Source organism: Schistocerca piceifrons, chromosome 2, assembly GCF_021461385.2.
Source record: "Schistocerca piceifrons isolate TAMUIC-IGC-003096 chromosome 2, iqSchPice1.1, whole genome shotgun sequence".
NCBI classification, from domain to species: Eukaryota; Metazoa; Arthropoda; class Insecta; order Orthoptera; family Acrididae; genus Schistocerca; species Schistocerca piceifrons.
Window position 1 is genome coordinate 994235411 of NC_060139.1, and position 13475 is coordinate 994248885.

General features: G+C 41.5%; 1 non-coding gene across 1 annotated transcript; it reads left to right on the forward strand.

Annotated features, from left to right (window-relative positions):
• The first annotated feature begins 12110 nt into the window (after nucleotides 1-12110).
• Nucleotides 12111-12226, forward strand: LOC124778143. Its single transcript, XR_007015857.1, has one exon. It is a non-coding gene; the product is annotated as a U5 spliceosomal RNA (small nuclear RNA).
• The last annotated feature ends 1249 nt before the right edge of the window (nucleotides 12227-13475 follow it).

The following is a 13475-nucleotide window of genomic DNA, read 5'->3' on the forward strand; positions in this document are numbered from 1 at the left end:
CGAAAGAGAAGAGGCTGGAACATTTTCTTATAATTTCTCTCTGTGAAATTGTGCCAATAGGGCAAGGTGCGTTCAGTGATCCAACGTATGCATCTTCATCGACGGCTTCACAAATACTGTTTTCGCGGTGTAGGGGGTACCTCATGTGCAAGAAATGATGAATGGAAATGCTCTCAGTCACAAAGGAATATATTTAAGGCGAACGTAACAGCGAATTGAATAACACAATTAGTACACCTCCGAAAATAGCAATGTCTGTATCTTCCCATGAAACATGTGAAGCCTGAAACTACTTCTGTTTGAGTACACGAAATCAGGGCTTTTGCTTAAGTCAGTTCGAAGATTCCATTTACTTATTGTTCTTTATATAGAGCGGGCAGTAATAGTAATTATTCATTCTCGAGAGAGTTTGTTTTCAGCCAAATAGCGGCTGAGTTGGCAGTTGGCCAGACGGGGTCAAAATTTGGAATATTTGAGAGAGAATTTCCAGTTCCAGCCTATGCCGTACAACCAAGTGTAACCTCCGTAACTTACGTCAGAAGTGAGGTATGGGAATTATTTTCAGTTTAACTCTGAGAGCCTTGTGTAAGAGAATGTGTTAAAGTATACAAGATCACCAAACGCCAGCGCGCACTCGCAGATGAATCGTTCAGCCTTCACAGATGGCGCAGCGATCGAACCACGTTTTCAACAGCGCGCGCACTGCCTCTACGCCTCTTACCTAAAGCAGCAGTTATTAACGAGACATTCACATTTCAAACGGACATTGTACGTAGACATGGATAAATATAAGGACCTGGCAAAGCGGTTAAAGGGGCAATTATTTTTAGCTCTGTCCTTGGCCATCCTGTGGGAAGATGGTGGATTTGTTGGTATTTCGCGGCGGATTGTTCAACGTGTCTACAAGCAGTGGGTAGGAAACGTTGTGATCGGAGAAAGATCCTGACAGAGAGAAAGGAGACGCATTTCTCGGCTTGTGAATCAAAATTGCTTTCATACCCGACAGGCAATGAGTGGAGGTCCATCCTAACTTTTTAACGAGAGATCGCAGTGCCGGGACTGCACGCAATGAATATTTGGAGTGTGTCACCTCACACGAGACCATTGCTCACAGAGGCACATACCGATGCGCGTCTTCAGTGGGCTAGAAGTCATCGACCGTTGGACAGTAGCTGACTGGCGGAACTTAATGTGGACTGATGGATCACGATTTTGCCTATATTCAAATGCCGCACGTCGTCGATTCTACCGAATGGCAAGTGAACCATTTTGGGGGTGTTTTCCTTATCATGAACTGGGCTCCCTCACTAAGGTGTCCGCTAACATGAACCAACATGGTTGTTTAATGATTCTGAATGTTTAAGTGTTGCCTGTCAGTAGACATCTGTAGATGAGTACGCTATTTATTCCCCTATTTTTCAAGACAACAGCAAAGTTAATCGCGCTGCAAGAATACGTGTTTGGTTTTCTGAACATTCCCCCGCCCTATTACATCTCGGCTGGTCTGAAAAATCACCTAACCTGAAGCCCAAAGGAAATCGGTGAGCATCCCCGCAATTTGGTGGAACTGCGCCGTCAAATTCTGTACGAGTGGCTTAAAATACTTGCAGCGGACCTGCACAACTTCGTGTAATCAATTCCGAACCGAATCCAGGCGATTATCAAGTCCAGGGGCATAATTACATGTTTTTAAATGATGCTTGTAATTATTTCTCTGCAGGTGACTGATTTTTTTTTATTCGGTGAGCTTACACAGTTATGTCGACGAGGCGCTCGATAACTGTAGTTTACTACACGAGCGTGGACAAGGGACCAGCCTTCGGCGGGAAGTATCAGCATTTACGAGCATCACCAACCGCCGTTGTTGGTCAGGTACGGTGGTTAGATTTAACTTGTTATTCCGCCGGCGACTGACGCTTTCAGAGTGACATATTTTGTATGGTCGTTGGATTCTCTTCTGTCACACTTTAATTTCTTGTGGTAGACTTGCAAGTCATAACCGCTGTGCGACCTGTAGGGAGTGACGAAGTGGCGCCTATACAAGTCGTTAGCCCGCATAATGGGCGTCCAGCCCTGGGAAGTATTGTTAGTTTTGACGAGACGCTCCTACGACTTGTTGGAGACGAAAACCATCAAGGAAATTGATAACTGAAAAGAGAAAAGCGGGGGTGAGACGCTAATGGTACGAAAGTTCGGATTGGCGGGCAAGAATCACGAACGTGATGACGCTAACCAAAACCATGGTTCGTGTGAGGAATCAAAGGAAAATGAAGTTTTTAAAAGTACGTAGAAAACGTCATTAAGGGCCACTCTACGATTAATCGTGGACTGCGGCTGAGGGAGGCGCCTCGGAGTCGAGCATCGGGGATCAAGTGACAGCCTTCAAATGGTTCAAATGGCTTTGAGCACTATGGGACTTAACTGCTGAGGTCATCAGCCCCCTAGAACTTAGAACTACTTAAACCTAACTAACCTAAGGACATCACACACATCCATGCCCGAGGCAGGATTCGAACCTGTGATCGTAGCGGTCACGCGGTTCGAGACTGTAGCGCCTAGAACCGCTCGGCCACTCCGGCCGGCTGACAGCCTTCACTGTAGTATAATGAGTACACGCCAGTGGCCAGCGACCCAGATAGGCCGAGTTCAGGTGCAAAGTTTGCTTACTGAACTGGAGCTGGGCGAAGCAAACGGTCGGTAGCCACTGTGGCAGCAGCAGTCCTCACTCATTTCGAAGCGACGTGGTGCACTCCTGCACTTCCGACCTAGCTCAAGCTACCCTGAGACATCCGGCCATTCTTATTCAATTTTGTAATTAACTGTTTATGAAGTTATACAGAATAAATGTTATCTCTTCCACACTTCTCTTTAAATTTTATAAATAACTTCCTCCAAATACCTAATAAAAATATTGTCGAGCATTAACTGTAGCTTAACACCCACGGCAAGTGGTGCTGCGAGACGCCAGAGAAATGTTACCCCACTTACATAAACAGCTATCTTAGAGTGTGTATGTACCAATTTCAGAGTTTCCGGATTATATAATCACTTAATTAAAAAAATTAAAAAATCAGGCACCTTTTATTACATGATTTGTCTAGAAGTGAGAATAAATAGATGAGAGCAACATCTGACTTACCTCATTTGCTGTACGCGATTGCAATCATAATCAAAAGGCGTATCAAATACATGTCTGAACTATTTTATTTCTTACTTTTAGGCATAGGTTTGCACATTCCAGCAGTTCTTTATTAATTTTTTTTATTTTCAGGTATCGTTCAGAAAGCATGATTGGTTCGACACCTCACTTTGTTTTCATGCGTCTTGAATAGGGTACTGGGTTGGAAGGAAACCATTTCGACACGCAGGTATCAGATCAACGTAATATTTTATGCACAAAATAACCGCCTCTTGAAAAGACGAGCTTTTTCACTATTTACAGCAGTTATTCGCGTAGTATTTCAGTTTTCCCTCAAATCACTCATTAAGTTTTTCTATAATTGATTACTTTAAGGAATTGCCGTATTTTGTGGACTATAAGACGCTACGGACTATTAGACGCATATTAATTCTGAAGCATTTTTCTTAAAAAATAACGTTTTAATATTTTCAGTATTACATTGTGAAGCTAGATTTAAAAAATTCTTAGTTTACAAAACTGAGATGACCCATAAAATCCCTGAAAATCGTCATTTTCTAGTTTTGGCCATTTTGCATTCAGTCCTCTATTTGCACATTTAGTCTGCCACATTTGTTTCAGTTCTTCTTTACTAGCCCGCCAATAGCGAATGGTTTTTCTTTTTTGTTGGTAGAGGGCCTAAATGCCTCTCAGATGCTCTGTTTCCAGTTACTTCATCATATGCTACTATTTTCAGTCTATAGTCCCATCATTTGTACACATTTTATTTTTTCCATTACTGAACTAGATAGTAACAAAAATACTGTTCTGTTACCTATAACACAAATAATTTTCCGTTGAAGTTCACTGCCAACGTAGGCAGTGACGCATCATAGCCTAGACAGTGTTCTGGGTTTGTGATGGCGGGAAGGGAGGCAAACAGTATTATGAAGTTTGTGAATCCCCGTAACTCCTGTTCTTCGTATCGGTGCGCTGCTGCTGCCAGTCGAATCCAATGTTTCCAGATAGAGATAGGTTTCTCGCGGCATAATATATGGGCGTCTTTAAGACGGACGAGAATTTTAAATCAAACACTGGATATTGTTACATGAATTTAGAATATAAGATGCACCTGAATTTTGGAAGCAATTTTTCGAAGATCAAAGAGTGTCTTGTAGTCCGTAAAATGTGGTAGATATTTTTTTTTCAGAGCTAGACCTCACGTTCGTCAATTAGATGCCACTTTTGTCTGTTTCCCGCTCTTTGTTTGGTTTTTAAAATTCGTCTTGTGTTAGCAGAAGAGCCAACACCGTGTTACGAGTGGAGGCCGAAATGAACGCGTTTTAGCTCACGCAGGCTGGCGTGAGGAGGGAAGAACTATACTGACGTGAGGTCTGGAACATGACAAGGAATGAGAATTCAGAAAGCGGACGTAATTAGTTTGATACTTCACTTTAATCCATTAATTATGACAGTCGCTCTTGACGGTACATGATTCACAGTATTATCTGTTCAGAATACATTCTTGAAGGTAGTAATTATAGTAACTGAATATGGTGCCCTGCTAGGTCGTAGCAAATGACGTAGTTGAAGGCTATGCTAAACTGTCGTCTCTGCAAATGAGAGCGTATGTAGACAGTGAACCATCGCTAGCAAAGTCGGCTGTACAACTGGGGCGAGTGCTAGGTAGTCTCTCTAGACCAGACCTGCCGTGTGGCGGCGCTCGGTCTGCAATCACTGATAGTGGCGACACGCGGGTCCGACGTATACTAACCTACCACTTAGCAAGTGTGGTGTCTGGCGCTGACACCACAGTTCGAACAAACCACCATTGTGTAGTTCATAGGGAGTCTTGTTTTCGTTCCGTTCAAACATTTTATCAAAAACAATTACAGAAAGAAAAGTCGTAACAAAATAATGCAGGAAAATTAAATCCACACATGGCAATAACAGACATCTTCCGAAAATACGACTAGCGTTTCTCAGCTCAAAAACGTCTGTCCATATCAGTAGTGGCACTCGCAGTCCTCTACAGGGGAAAAAAAAGAGGGCTGGAGAAAATCTGTGCCAAACTGCATCGGAACTTTCGCAGCGGGGAACAAACTGCAAGATGCAACGGAGCGTGAGATCTCAGCTCTTGAACAAGTTTATAAAGTTCCTGTAGTGTCGGGCGGACTAATACCGGATCTCGTGCAGCGAAGTTCGCGCATCTGCGAGTGTGTTCCCGTAGCGCCGGCGGCACTGCGAGGAACCCGGCGCTACCGCCCAACTCGGCGCAAGTGCTTCTGACCGGCTGCAGGCCGCTCGCATCACATGCGGAATTCGCTGCCAGCTCCAGCTGGTGAGGAGGCTGCTGGCACGGAGGTGTAGTGCCAAAAGCGAATGACCAAATCCGTTCGACCTATTCGTTACACCGTTGGAGATAAAGATTTTGTTTCGGTGCCAGATTGAACGAGATGAGGCACGCAGTGACTTACCTATAAATAACTACTATAAATAACTACTATAAATAACTACTAATGCAGTTTTAAAGCTACATCTAGGACTATTGGTATTCCTGACTGACGGACTAACTGAATAATCATCGCCCAGAAAAAACCGCTAAGGATATAAACTTGAAATTTGGAGCAGTCGTGTATCTTACACTGCAGTCGTCTTTTAAGAAGGGATTTTTCGAAATTCCAAACCTATGAGGGTGAAATGAAGGATGCGACTTTTTCCAATTTTTTTTATTATGAAATTATTTTTCAAGCTACATCAAGAAAGATTTAAATTTGGCTTCTCAGTTAGAAATAAAAAAAAGTGTTTCATTGTTTTTGGAAATTCAACCCCTAAGGGTGGTGAAATAGGGTCGGACGATTTACTGACTCGTCATCATCCTGCCAAAACCCCCAAAGATAGAAACTTTAAGTTTGGAGAGGGTGTGGATCTTATACAGTAGGCATCGTTCAAATTTGGAAATTTGTGGTAAGGACTATGGGACCAAACTGCTGAGGTCATTGGTCCCGAGGCTTACGCACTACTTAAATTAACACACGCTAAAGACAACACACACTTCCGTGCCCCAGGGGGGACTAAAGATAGAAACTTTAAGTTTGGAGAGGGTGTGGATCTTATACAGTAGGCATCGTTCAAATTTGGAAATTTGTGGTAAGGACTATGGGACCAAACTGCTGAGGTCATTGGTCCCGAGGCTTACGCACTACTTAAATTAACACACGCTAAAGACAACACACACTTCCATGCCCCAGGGGGGACTCGTTACTCCGGCGTGGGGAGTCGCGCGAATCGTTACAAGACGCCTCTGACCGCACGGCTACCACGCGCTTCGGCATCGTTTAAGTAGTTATTGTACGAAATTCCACTCCTAAGGGGGTGTAATAGGGGATGAAAGGCTTTTTGAAAGTAGGTCGCTTTTAAGAGAATTTTTAATCTAGATCTACGAAAACTGGTTCTTGGTTATTCAGTCAGAAAATAAAAAATGCTTGTTTCAGCATGTTTGGAAATTTAACCATTAATTGGGATAAGATATTGGGTGAAAGATATTTTGAAATAAATAGTTACTAACGAACTACTAATGCAGTTTTAAAGCTACGTCTAGGACTATTGGTATTTGACTTCTCGGTTAGAAATAAAAAAAATAAGTGTTTCATTGTTTCTGCAAATTTTACCCCTAAGGGAGTACAATAAGGGATGAAAATTTGTAAAATAATAATTTCTTAGATTAAAAAAAAATTAAAGCTAAATTTTCTAACATTGTTATTTCATTTCTCGGTTACATATATAGAAATATTTGTTAGGGGATGAAAATTGATGTGGAAATCAGAAGAACGCAAAAGGCACGGTTAACAAAAACTGTCGACTCCAGCTCCAAGAATCGCCCTTTTGTCAGAAGTACATTCGGAAAAGAGCATGCTTATACGGCGTTATTTAGCGTGAAAAGCTTAGAAGGTGTTGCAGTTTGTGAACAATGTAAAAATTCTATGAAACAAGAACGAAAAAAAATCTCTGCAGGCCATACAGCCTACGCGAGCGAGGCAACGGGCGCTAAGAAAGTACTTCTGTATACAGGCTCTGCAAACAGCGATGAAGTGTGTGACAGAGGATACACAGCATGGCACCATCTATTACGCTTTCTTCTCGTTCAAATCACGTACGTACCATGGGAGAAATATCTCTTTATACTGATTCTTCAAACATAGTGATTAACGTTTCAGGGATAATACGTATCGATTTTCATCGTCAGCTAAATCAGACTGTTCATCATTTTCGTAGTGCTCTCCCTGAGTTACACAAAACTGTGACCATGCGCGATTCTCTCTTGTGTATGCTCAGTATTCCTTTTAGGTATGCCTCTCACGCGCTTGATAAGTGATATCAGAAGATCGCACAAGTGGTTTGCAAGCAGACTCATAAGTAGGCGGCATTTTCCCAGTATCCTTCCAATGATCCTAAGTCTACCACATACTTTATCTACGACTCAGCCAATGTGACTGTTCCATTTCGTAGGTAGTAGTACCCAGGTATTTCTGTGTGTTGACTAATTCCAATTTTGATTCGTTATGTTGTAGTCATACGACACTTGTGAAGTGCACAATTTTTCATTTGTGTTATGTCCTCACGTTTGAGAAGACGCTGATTCAGGACCCTGTTCAGCTAATTAAATTTGTGTTTCTGTGGATTCGCTGGATTGAGTCGATTTCTTTAACTGTCGCTCTCTAATACTCCATCTCAAATTACTTTCTTCTTGACTGTACGATAAACTTTAATCATCTTTTTTGCAACGCCAGGCTCATAACAAAAATAGTTTTTGAGCTACGTGCACTCTTCTACCACATTTAACGTATCGCTACAAGGATCTTAGTTCATCGTCAGGAAATAATTCTGAATGCCTGACCATAATAGCAAAGGGCTTGCCTAAATTTCGAAACACCAGTGATGTGACATTCTGCGGCTTGTTACCTATTTGCACTCCATATATCTGTGGAAGCTGATATTGAATGAAGAATGAAGACGTACTTCCTAGTGCAAACTTAAGTTCGTAAATAATGATGTGGTAGCCACTAATTAAGTCAACAACGTCGTCGATTCAGACGCTGCTGGTGTAAGTTTTGATATTTGCAGTTCAAACGTGTATGTTTGACAAATAGCTAGAAATGTGACGAAATGACTGTTTCGTCTTTGGAGATAAACGAACTGTAGATTTTACTTTCATATTCAAACTTCACCTTCACACAATATACTAATGGCGTATGAAATATATAGAAACAATGAAATAGAAGCTGTGCTACTCTGCACTCGGATGGCTGTGTTCTGAATTTGGATATAATTATATCTTTTGACTTTCACGCCCGTCTCTCGTAGTCATGCTGATTTACATCAGCAGTGTCTGAATTGACGACGTTGTTGACTCGCGTGCGCCGCGTTTGCCACACAGTACTCCAGTTGAATGCATTATATACGATACAAAGTAATTGGCCCAACAAAGTAACTGAGAGATGTGCCTCTGATGCTCAACGGATAACTTAGTCGATGAGCGTAGAGAAGATGGGGCCAAATAACGCTGTGCGCAGTGCTATATTCTCTGTAGTTGCAGCAGTTTCATTCGCCAAGTCCAGTTCCTTTTTTCTATCGGCTATACATAAAAATCCTATTCCGTTTATATTCCTTGGGGTTTCAGAGTGACTGGACGGAGAAGAGATTATGAAATGCCGATGACTACTGATCACGAAACTAATTTATTCAGTAGCATAAAAATGGACACCTTTTACAGATACAGTCCCACGCAAATTACTTTTAAAAGTAATGAAATGTATCCCTTAATGAGCTATTACTCATGTTAAGCAAGTAAATATAAAAAAGTAAAATAATTAAACAGTTACCAGAGAAGGTGCTAGTGCGTGTCATTCGCAATCAAATGCTTGCATAAGCTCAACCATTCTAATCTGGCTCTATACTCGCTAGAGCTACAGTGCGCCGGGGAATGCCAGGGTAATAGGTTCAAATGGTTCAAATGGCTCTGAGCACTATGCGACTTAACTTCTGAGGTCATCAGTCGCCTAGAACTTAGAACTAATTAAACCTAACTAACCTAAGGACATCACACACATCCATGCCCGAGGCAGGATTCGAACCTGCGACCGTCAGGGTAATAGGCCTACATCTGGGTGCACTAGTGGATTTCCATCACCTACACAGAACACAATAATATAAAAACCATTAACTGGCAATTTCCAGAAATTATGTAACCATCCTATGCAGGAATGAGCTCAAGGGTCTATTTGTGTTTCATTACGGTAGTATTCATATTCAGAACACGTGCATTCCTGATGACCAGTATTCAGTCTACTTCCCAGTCCTCTAGATTGTTAGATTGGTCTGTTGTTCGAATCACGTATCACAAAAGATGAAGTGCGTGTCTCAGCACAGCATCTGCTGGCGAGATTTTTTAATTTCACTTCCGAAGATGGTGAGAGTGATACTCATCGAAACGTCGCGGAATTTCAGCGCAGCTATCCAGATGGAAGCCCGAGATGCGTCAGCAGAATACGCCGGAAAAGTCGACATTCACATATAAATTATCCGCTCCACGTAAGTGAATAGCATGACTGGTATAAGAATTCGTCACTAGTAATGCTTACTTGTGGTGTACAGAAGATACAGTGTGAAACTTCCTGGCAGATTAAAGCTGTGTGCCGGACCGAGACTCGAACTAGGGACCTTAGGTAGCTCAGATGGCAGAACATTTGGCCGCGAAAGGCAAAGGTCCCGAGATCGAGTCTCGGTCCGGCACACAGTTTTAATCTGCCAAGAAGTTTCATATCAGCGCACACTCCGCTGCAGAGTAAAAATCTCATTCCGGAAACATCCCCGAGGCTGTGGCTAAGCCATGTCATCGAAATATCCTTTCTTCCAGGAGTGCTAGCTCTGAAAGGTTCGCAGGGGAGCTTCTGTGAAGTTTGGAAGGTAGGAGACGAGGTACTGGAAGATGTGAAGCTGTTAGGACGGACTGTGAGTCGTGCTTGGGTAGCTCAGATGGACGCCGGCACGGTAGCTCAGGGTGTTCGGTCAGAGGTTTTAGCTACCCTGTATAATAAAAAACTGAGTGAACGGATCAACGAACTACCTGAACGAGTGTTATCGGACGTCCGCCACGAACAAATTCAACGAACGATACATAGAACTAAATGAAATTTAAAAAAAAAGATGGTAGAGCATTTGTCCGCGAAAGGCAAAGGTCCCGAGATCGAGTCTCGGTCCGGCACACAGTTTTAATCTGCCAGGAAGTTTCATATCAGCGCACACTCCACTGCAAAGTGAAAATCTGATTCAAGAAGCAGTGTGTCGCTCAATGCCCTCTTTGTTTCATGGAATTACTTTATGCTTCGGTCTGTCAGGCCACTGGTTGCCATTGTTAACGCTTCTCTTCTTCGCACCTATTATTTTAGTACTGTCAGGTAAAAACATTTCTTAGCTTATATGATTTTTTTTAAAGTAAGAGATTGCAAATAATTCTGAGTGCTACTACAACACTCACATTGTTGACATAGCGGCAGTCATAGATGTAAAGTACAAATTTGATGAAATGTTGAAAGTTTGATCTCATACAATTTTTTAAATAACTGTGCTATTCACCTTTAAACTTTATATATTGACCGAAATGGTGTAATGAACAAGATCTCGCTCGCAACAGTAAATGTCATCTTAAATAACATTACTTTACAGAAAATTAGATACACTCGTCATTCTAACCATAATATTCATTGTGTCATTTTCTGTAACTCATATTGGCACTCCTGGAGACCTATACGTTTACTTAGTACTACTATAACTATATGTTTATGCAACTCAGATTTGAGAGACAAACACCTTGTGAGTTATCAAATTGCTCAAGTAGTAGTCTCTCCGGGTGAACTCGACACTGTCCAGATTCATAATGGTGAGATGGTCACTCAGAAACTTCCACAAAGGCCACTCGAAGAACAGACGAGCGTTAGTTAGCATCAATACAGTGAGCCCAATTAACCCTCTGCATTCGTAGTAAATTATTCACACTTAGCGTCAGACACCACTCTTGACAACTTCAGTAGACCTCTAAGGCGCAGAAGGGCCCGGTTTTAGTGTACGAGACATCAGTCCAAAGACTTCAATACATCATTCTCTTAAGGTGAGAAACGTATGTGAAAACTGTCCACAAAATGAATCACTTCGTCCTAGGCAGATTCAGACATTAGTTTATCAGTTCATACCAGCGATCTTTATGGATCTGTCAAGTTGTTTCACTGCACCATGTTTTCCTCTGCTTTGCTATTAGCGTTCTTGGATAGTTATTGCAAGATTTAGATCTGTGAGTAGCATTTTAGCAACCAAAACAGTGCGATCCATTGAGGGATTATATTACACTGCCAGATACCTCTGTTTTTGAGGTAAGTTAGCTGACAAGTGTGTCTAGAGTCTGAGCGCAATGGGGAAAGTAATTATTAGAATCCGGTGGTCCTCTGTCTGTCGATTTTGAAAGCTTCCCAGATCGTTAACTGTGCGAAGATATTCCTTGATATTTATTAGTCGAAACACCACAGCTAATTTGGACTCAAGTGCCTAAAATCTTGGCTTAGTCACTTTTCTCAATTCATATAGTCTGACACAAAGGAAGTTTACGATGCTGAGATGCTTACGGATCTAGTCTACTTTACTAATGTGGTATTGTTATGCTGAACAACATTGAAAGTTCTTAGTATGTACAACACATTCGTCAGGTGCAATTGCACTGAAGAAGTACCACAAAGTTTATTTCTCCCTCCACTTAAAGAGTTTCAGTGGCACACACGTATTTCAGTCGATAGACTGACAGCTGACTCGAAGAAAATGTAGAATATTTCAGTTCTACGCCTGTTAGCAGCAGGACGATCTTCCAGGAAATGTATTAACAAATGATTTCTGACACTCTGCTGTATGAAATTATTGAGTGAATCTTTGACTTTCCGTAAGAGCCGAGTTTGGTTCCACTTCAGGACGTGTAAATCTTTCGCCTTCTGCTAAAGATATCCGTGTATGGGTACAATAAATAGTACACTGTGTTAGGTTTTGCTTGACAATGTTTCGAAGTCGTTCTCAGACTAGTGAAGTACAAGAATTGCCGGTTACTATTTTAACCCCGTAAACATAGTATTGTTAGGCTGAAAATAACATTTATAGGAACGTTTCCACATTGGAAAGCTTCCCAACGTGAACCAGCTGTATTTTACCAAAATATAATTCTTCACACTCGAAGAACACTATACATGGAAACAAAGCAAACAGACTCAAAGCTGTTGCATACCTAATAAAACAGGAAAACAATTACTTTAGGAAAGTCTAATTTGCTTCACCTGTTACTGTTACAGCTTGTACAATGCTACAGATGTAACGTTTGTAGCCTGTGGTGTTTAAGGGGAAGATGGTGTGACGTACTGTAACCTCATTTCAAGATAGAGAGAGGGTGAAGAAGTGTAAAGTATAGCATGAATGGAGAGAATAAGTTTACGTAATCAGTTTAATTGTTCATAACCAGGATATTTTTCAAAGTACTTTTTGGAAATAAGGCACACAAAGGATATAGGTAAAAATTAATTTTAACAACACATATGAGTCATCGTTACTTGATTCCGAGTGTGAAAATCGCTAACAAGCTGCCGAGATCTGGTGAAGTAAGAAACGTTTAACGTCAACTAAAAGAACGGAAACCAGACAAGGAGCCTGCACTATGTACACGAACAGGTGAAAGGAAAGGCTTGCAATCGATGAGACCCCGATGACAACGCCCAGTGCACAATCGTGAACACTGTTAAGTACGTAGGACGTCTGTCTAAACCCAATGAACTTCGCGTCAGATGCAGGGACACATTTATGTAAATCAACATGACAGGGACAGCCATGCCCAAGTGCAAGAGAGTATTGCATATTCGGTAATTCATACTGTTATCGTTATTTTCCACTAGGAGTCAAACTAATACGATCCAGCAACATTGCACCTACACAGCTGAAAGTTGGAGATGATGTCTGTTTATAATAAATTTCTCAGTTTCACATCGCACAACATTTTTAGTACAAATTTGAAACAGATGAATTGAGGATAAGTTCTCCACTTATCTACTTTTGATTCTTATGGTATGCGGATAACTGCGCCAACTATTGCATAGTCAGCCATAGTCAGCTTAAGAGCTCATGCAGCCAAGCTGCTGAAAGCATAATATACAGAAGTACGTAAAACTGATGATGTGTTACTGACCATCAGTTTGGATTTAGAGAAGAGAAGGTACCACGCAGACGGTTATGAAGTTGCACTTGAAAATGGAAGCAAAAATTTAAAAAAATGATA